General features: G+C 49.9%; 1 pseudogene; it reads left to right on the top strand.

Moving 5' to 3' along the window:
• The first annotated feature begins 553 nt into the window (after positions 1-553).
• LOC107633953 (uncharacterized) lies at positions 554-2,959 on the top strand (annotated as a pseudogene).
• The last annotated feature ends 4,853 nt before the right edge of the window (positions 2,960-7,812 follow it).

Genomic DNA, 7,812 nt, shown 5'->3' with positions numbered 1-7,812 from the left:
ACCGAGTCGTCAAGATTTAAACTTTGTGAGTAGAAATCAGATTGTGTAAAAATGATAGCTGTTATTGCCATGTCTTTCGTTGCTAGATGAGTTGTTCTTTTTTCATGATGAGAAAATAAAAGTAAACAAATTGTTATGGATCCGGCCCACGGATCCACGACCCAGGATCAAACCCAAATTCGGTTGCCCGGGTCCGACCCGCCTCGCTCCTCTAAGAAGGCCCAAAATCGGCCCTCTAAGGACTCCCAACCGACTTTTGAATTCAAACGTCTCCCTTATCTTAGCCAAACAAGATAAGATAAGATAGCTACCATTACCTATAAATAGAGGACTCAGGTCCCTCCAGGTATTCATTCATTCCTCACATCTTACACCTCTCAGATCCATTCTGACTTGAGCGTCGGAGTGTCTTTGCAGGTACCTCCCCCCATTGCTCCAGTCGAACGACCCAGCATCTGCCTCAACCCGCAAGTTCCCGATCCATCCCTCAACCCGTACCAGAGACATCTTGTACATTGGCGTCGTCTGTGGGGACAACGCCGGTTGAGTCGGAATGACGGATGGACTGGAAGAGCATTCCATCAGTCACCAGGACGACTCCAGAACACGGAACCCTACCCCAGAACACCAAGAAACCATACTTCACGGAAGGATAGCTAGCGCCGTCCATAACAAAGAAGACGCCACTATCATCACAAAAACCCGAAATCCCGAGATACCGGAAAACAGGTCAGCCGAAATAATCTAAGAACTCTGCCACCGAGTCCAGGAACTCGAAGGCCGGATTGCCACCAAGGAAAAACACAGCATCAGAGACGGAAGTCACGCGACCTCCAGATTCAGATCCCGCCACGGCAGGTCGCCAGAACGGCGACACGCCAAAAGACATGATAGAAGCACCTCGTGCAACCAAAAACACGACTGGTCACCAGAACGGCAACACAGCAAAAAATACGACCGCAGTATCTCCCGCGACCCCGTTCACACGGATGAGGACCGACGACACCGAGAAACCAAGCGCACGAGAAACGACCACACAATAATGGGAGCTACTCCCTTCACAGAAAGGATCTTAAAAGCAAAACTCCCCAAAGATTTTGATAAACCCACCGACATGAAGTATGACGGGACCAAAGATCCCCAAGAACATCTAACGGCCTTCGAAGCCAGAATGAACCTAGAAGGGGCAGCCGACGCAGACCGGTTCAGAGCTTTTCTGGTAACCCTAGCTGGGCCGGCAATCAAATGGTTCAACGCCCTCCCAAACGGATCCATAACCAGCTTCCACGACATCTCGCGAAAGTTCATGGCCCAATTTATAACTAGAATCACTAAAGCTAAACACCCCATCAGCCTACTAGGGGTCACACAGAAACAAGACGAATCCACAAGGAAATACCTCGACCGCTTCAATGATGAATGCCTAACAGTCGACGAACTCACGGATTCCGTCGCAAGCCTCTGTTTAACCAACGGGCTCATGAACGAAGATTTTCGCAAATACCTCACTACCAAACCAATTTGGACCATGCACGAGATCCAGAACGTCGCCAGAGATTACATCAACGACGAGGAGGTTAGCCAGGTCATCGCCGCCAATAAACGACAACACGGCAATGCCCAACACGGCAACATGGCGCCCCGACACAACCCACCACCCAGAGAAAATCAGAGGGACCACCCTAAACCAACATGCACGAACCAACCGCCCAGAATCAGCAAGTTCTCTAATTACACACCCTTAACAGCCCCAATTACCGAGATATACCACCAGATAGCGGATCGAGGTATTATCCCAAAAGCCCGGTAACTCAAAGAAAGAACGGGCGGCAACAAAACCCTTTACTGCGACTACCACTGAGGTTACGGGCACAGGACACAAGACTGTTTCGACCTTAAAGACGCCCTCGAACAAGCCATAAGAGACGGCAAGCTCCCAGAGTTCACCAAAATCATCAGAGAACCAAAACGCGCGATAGTGGACAGGTCGCCAGAAAGAGAAGGACGCAACCTGAGAACACAAAAACAACCCCCCAGGGAAAGTCCGGAAGACGACCCAACCATAATAGTAAACGTCATCACAGGCAAAGACATGTCAGGCAAGTCGAAATCAACACTGAAAAAAGACCTCAAAGTCCTGGCCGTCAGAGACCATGCTCCAACCACCACGGCCGACAAAATGATAACTTTCCTACCCGAGGACTGCCAGCACGACACCTCCGCCGAAGACGCACCTTTCGTCATCTCAGCGAGAATTAGAACGGGACTAGTTCGACGAATACTGGTGGACACCGGCGCAGATTCCAACATCCTTTTCCGAGGAGCCTTCGACAAGCTCGGATTCTGCAACGAAAATCTCCAAACACACCGCAACGGTGTCACGGGACTTGGGGACAACTTTCTCAAACCGGACGGCTCCATCACCCTCCTCCTCACCATAGGAACAGGCAACCAAAGGATGACAATTCTATCCAAATTTGTGGTCCTAAAAGATTCGACCGCCTACAACGTCATCCTCGGAAGAAAAACAATCAATGATTTCTCTGCCATCATCTTCACCAAATACCTCCTTATGAAATTCATAACGGAAGACGGCTCCGTCGAGACTATCCACGGAGACCGAGAAGTCGCGGCAGAATGCGACAACACCAGCCTGGCCTTACAGAAAAAGTCACGCGACGCGGCTGGAATATTCCTAGCCGACCTGGACGCCCGACAAGACGGCCAACCTAGGCCAGAACCAGAAGGCGACATGGAAAAACTACAAGTAGAGCGAACCAAAGACGAATACACCTTTATCAATAGGAACCTCCCATACGACCTTAAAGAAGACCTCTCCCAATTCCTAAAACAAAACAGAGACTTGTTCGCTTTTACACCAGCCGACATGCCTGGGATTGACCCCGACTTAATGTCTCACCGGTTAGCCATGGACCCCAACGCCAAACCCGTAGCATAGAGGAGACAAAAAATGTCGTCAGACTAGGCAGCCAAGGTCAAAAGACAAGTAAAAGCCCTACTCAAAGCAAACTTCATCAGAGAACTACCCTACACGACGTGGTTAGCAAACGTCGTGCTAGTAAAAAAGGCCAACGGGAAATGGCGAATGTGCGTCGACTACACGGACCTCAACAAAGCCTGTTCAAAAGACGCCTTTTCCCTGCCAAACATAGACGGATTGGTAGACGCCGCGTCCGGCCACCGATACCTTAGGTTCATGGACGTATAGTCCGGCTACAATCAAATACCCATGCACCGACCCGACGAGGAAAAAACAGCATTCATCACCCCCGATGGAACGCACTGCTACACAGTCATGCCTTTCGGCCTAAAGAACGCCGGAGCCACCTACCAAAGACTAGTCAACAAGATATTCCATAATCTCTCCGGGTCCAGATTAGAAGTCTACATAGACGACATGTTCGCCAAAACTGAATCAGGCGAGCAACTCATCAGCGACCTCAGACTCATAATGAACACCCTACGAAAGCATCGAATGCGACTCAACTCAACAAAATGCGCCTTCAGAATGGAGGCAGGAAAGTTCCTCGGCTTCATGATCATGCAACGCGGAGTCGAAGCTAACCCGGAGAAATGTCGTGCCATCCTCGATATGACAAACCCAAAAAACCTTCACGACATCCAAAAGCTCACCGGCCGGCTCACGGCGTTATCCCGTTTCCTCGGAGCATCAGCACAAAAAGCAATCCCCTTATTCAAACTGATGAAGAAAGGAGCCCCCTTCAGATGGGAAGCAAAATGCGAGGAAGCATTCCAACACTTTAAAAGAGTTCTAGCGGAACCACCAGTTCTCGCCAAGCCTCAAACAGGGGAGACCCTCTACTTATACCTCTCCATAACGGAAGAGGTACTCGCAGCAGCACTCATCCGCGAAAACGAGAAAAAAGAACAAAAGCCCATATACTTCATAAGCAAGGTCCTACAAGACACAGAAACTTGCTACTCACGCCTAGAAAAGCTAGCCTTCGCGCTCCTCACGGCCTCCCGGCGCTTACGACAATATTTTCAGGCGCAACCCGTAACAGTCCGAACCGACCAAGCGGTCAAACAGGTATTACAAAAGCCCGACCTAGCAGGAAGAATGCTAGCATGGTCCATCGAGCTGTCCCAGTTCCAAATCAAGTTCGAGCCCCAAAACGCAATCAAAGCACAAGCCATGGCCGACTTCATCGCCGAGATGATTCCGGGAAACCACACTCCCAAGTCATGGAAGCTGCACGTCGATGGCTCATCAAACGTCACCTCCGGAGGTGCCGGGGTCATACTCGAAAGCCAAAACGGGATCGTAATCGAACAGTCAGTACGATACGAATTTCCAGTTTCTAATAATCAAGCGGAATATGAGGCTCTCCTGGTAGGCCTAGCCCTAGCCAAGGACGTCGGAGCAAAAGTCCTGGAAGTAAGCACCGATTCACAGGTAGTCAGCTCCCAAATCAACGGAGACTACCAAACGCAAGACCCTTTACTCCAACAATACCTCGCCAAGGTGAACGAACTGAAAGAAGGATTCAACCACATCACCATACGACACGTCTCTAGAGAACAAAATACCAGAGCAGATCTCCTCTCCAAGCTAGCCAGCACCAAACCAGGACACGGCAATAAATTGCTAATTCAGGAAGTCATTAAATCACCGTCCATATCCACAACGGCTAACGCTTACCTGACACTCTCCAGCCGAGGATCATGGACCTACCCTATCCTACAATAACTCCTCGATGGAACACTACCTGAAGACCCCAAAGAGGAAAAACGGACAAAAAGAGAAGCCGCCAACTACACGGTTGTTGCAGGACAACTATACAAACGCGGATTCTCGCAACCTCTGCTCAAATGCGTCGAACCCAGGGACACGGATTACATACTCCGCGAAATCCACGAAGGTTGTTGCGGCCACCACATCAGAGGTAAAACGCTCGTGCAGAAAGTCATCCGGGCCGGCTACTTCTGGCCCACGGTTATCCGGGACTCCATGCAGTTAGTAAAAAACTGTGATAAATGCCAAAGGCACGCCAACATCCACAAAGTTGCCCCGCACCAGCTCAGCATCATATCGACAGAGCGGCCATTTGACACCTGGGAGATCGACCTTGTCGGACCCTTTCCTACGGCATCCGGTCAACTCCGATATCTCATCATCGCCATAGATTATTACACTAAGTGGATCGAGGCCGAGCCCCTGGCTTCCATCACGGCAACCCAATGCCGAAAATTCCTCTGGCGACATATCATCACCCGATTCGGGATCCCCGAGATCGTCATCTCAGACAACGGAACCCAATTTTCTGATAAAAAATTCAGAGAATTTCTAGAAGGACTACGTATATCCCACCGTTTTAGCTCGGTAGAACACCCCCAAAACAAACGGACAGGTGGAATCCGCGAACAAAATAATCGTCAAAGGACTCAAGAAGCGGCTCGACGAAGCCAAAGGACTATGGGCCGACGAACTCGGATCAGTCCTATGGTCATACCGAACAACACCCCAAACGATCACAGGGGAAACACCTTTCCGATTAACGTACAGTGTGGAGGCCGTCATCCCTGTGGAGATAGGAGACCCAAGCCCCAGAAAAACGGTCGGAGGCAACGACGAGGAAGCAGAACGAGACCTCATCGACGAAGAAAGAAGCATAGCTCATGTCAGAGAGCTAGCCCTAAAACAAAGAATCAACTTAAGGTACAACCACGGCGTCATCAAACGAGAATTCGCACCCGACGACCTCATCCTACGACGTAATGACATCGAAGCCCCGACCCCAGGGGAAGGGAAACTCACCCCCAATTGAGAAGGACCATACAGAATCAAAGCCACAATCGGAAAGACAAACATGAACAAAAAAAGTAACAAGCCACACACCAATATACGTCCGACAGCCCATAGGATCCCCCATAACGTCTCGAGGATTTAACGGACGCTCCCTGAACAAATGCCACAGGACATTGGCGATGTCCTTATCCTTCGAAGACAAACCATCATAGGTGACCTTAGTCAAAACTGACGGCCCGGCAAAGAAATTCTAATAGGTCGGGAACCGGCGCTCGCCCTCTAACGACAACCAAAATGGATGATGCCCCTGGACGAGGCGCACCTTAAAGTACTCTCTCTTAAAACCGTGAAAAGAATCTTCAAACAAACCAAAAATGCGACGATGAGGCTGAGCCCGGAACGACATATAACCTTTCTTATGCTTCCCCTCTTTAGGCGGAAGAGTACATAAGAAAAGAAAAAGGAAGACAGGAAAAGAAACCGGAAGATCAAGGTACTGACACACAAGTTCAAAAGACCGAACGGCTGCCCAGCTATTCGAGTGAAGCTGAGACGGCGCCACGGAACACCGACTCAGCAGATCCTGAACAAACGCCAAAAAAGGAAGCCGCACGCCGAGTCGAGTAAACATCGATTCGTAAACCCACATCCAGTCCGGAACAGTGGGCGAATCGAGGTTCAAATAACAAACGCGCTCATCGGCGTCCGGAAGGGCAAGCTCATACTGCCGCTCCATATCGCCACCACCACAAATCGCCCCTTGATCACGGAGGCGTTGAAGATCGGCCTCCGTCATCTGCGACGGAACGCCCCACACATCGCTAGTCACCCAAGTATAGCGAGCAGAGACACCCCTGGAAGGGGCTATCGGAGTACCCACACCCTCACTCCTCCGCCGATGCATACCTAAAACAGGGAGGAGCACCACCATCAGCCTATTAACCCTACGCAGAAGCAAGGAAGACAACCAAAAACCTACTACCACTACCAGCCCAACACAGCGGTGCTCAACCCCTTTTACCACCACCCAAAGCACAAAACGCAGTACAAAAGAAAAATGGCAGAACAATGCATGGCAAATATAAAACAACGAAACATCACAAGAGTAAAAACAAGGAAGAACAGAGGAAAACCAACCTGATAATGCAGAAAACAAGCCTAGAAAATGAAGATGAGAAGCAGAAACTCAACTCCAGAAACGCAACAAAGAGAAGGAGATTTTTTCAGATAAGAGAAATGAAAGGAGAGTGAAATGAACGAGGAAAGTAAGAAGGAAGGCCAAAACGGTTTCAAAAGGGGGGCAGAAAGACGTAAATAGCCCTGAGCAATAAAATGGCACACAAGAGCAATAGAGGAAAAACACCCACAAACGTCCCCTCACAATAAATGCCCCTTGGAAAAAGAAACCAATAAAGTACGCATCGAAAAACGCAACAGGCACATTGGATACAGAAGAGTCGCGTCAGACCAAAAACGGCCAGGCGAAACTTCGCCACGACCTTAAAGACCAGGGCCGATACGTCGACCTCCCCTCAAAAGGAATCAAACGACCGAAAAGAACCGAAGACCTTAGCTCACGGTCGAGACCACATCTTCCAAACGACAAACCGACCTAACTCGCATCTCCCAGTAACAAACCGACCCAGCTCACGGTCGAAAACTACATCTCCCAGCGACAGACCGACTTCACTCGCTCTCCCGCTGCGGGGGCAATTGTTACGGATCCGGCCCACAGATCCACGACCCAGGATCAAATCCAAATTCGGTTGCCCGGGTCCAACCCGCCTCGCTCCTCTAAGAAGGCCCGAAACCGGCCCTCTAAGGACTCCCAACCGACTTTCGAATTCAAACGTCTCCCTTATCTTAGCCAAACAAGAAAAGATAAGATAGCTACCGTTACCTATAAATAGAGGACTCAGGTCCCTCCAGGTATTCATTCATTCCTCACATCATACACCTCTCAGATCCATTCTGACTTGAGCGTCGGAGTGTCTTTGCAGGTACCTCCCCCCACTGCTCCA

Source organism: Arachis ipaensis, chromosome B3 (assembly GCF_059453495.1).
Source record: "Arachis ipaensis isolate K30076 ecotype BB chromosome B3, ASM5945349v1, whole genome shotgun sequence".
Taxonomy (NCBI): Eukaryota; Viridiplantae; Streptophyta; class Magnoliopsida; order Fabales; family Fabaceae; genus Arachis; species Arachis ipaensis.
The sequence above is the reverse complement of the archived record's forward strand: the minus strand, read 5'-3'. Positions and strand labels throughout refer to the sequence as shown.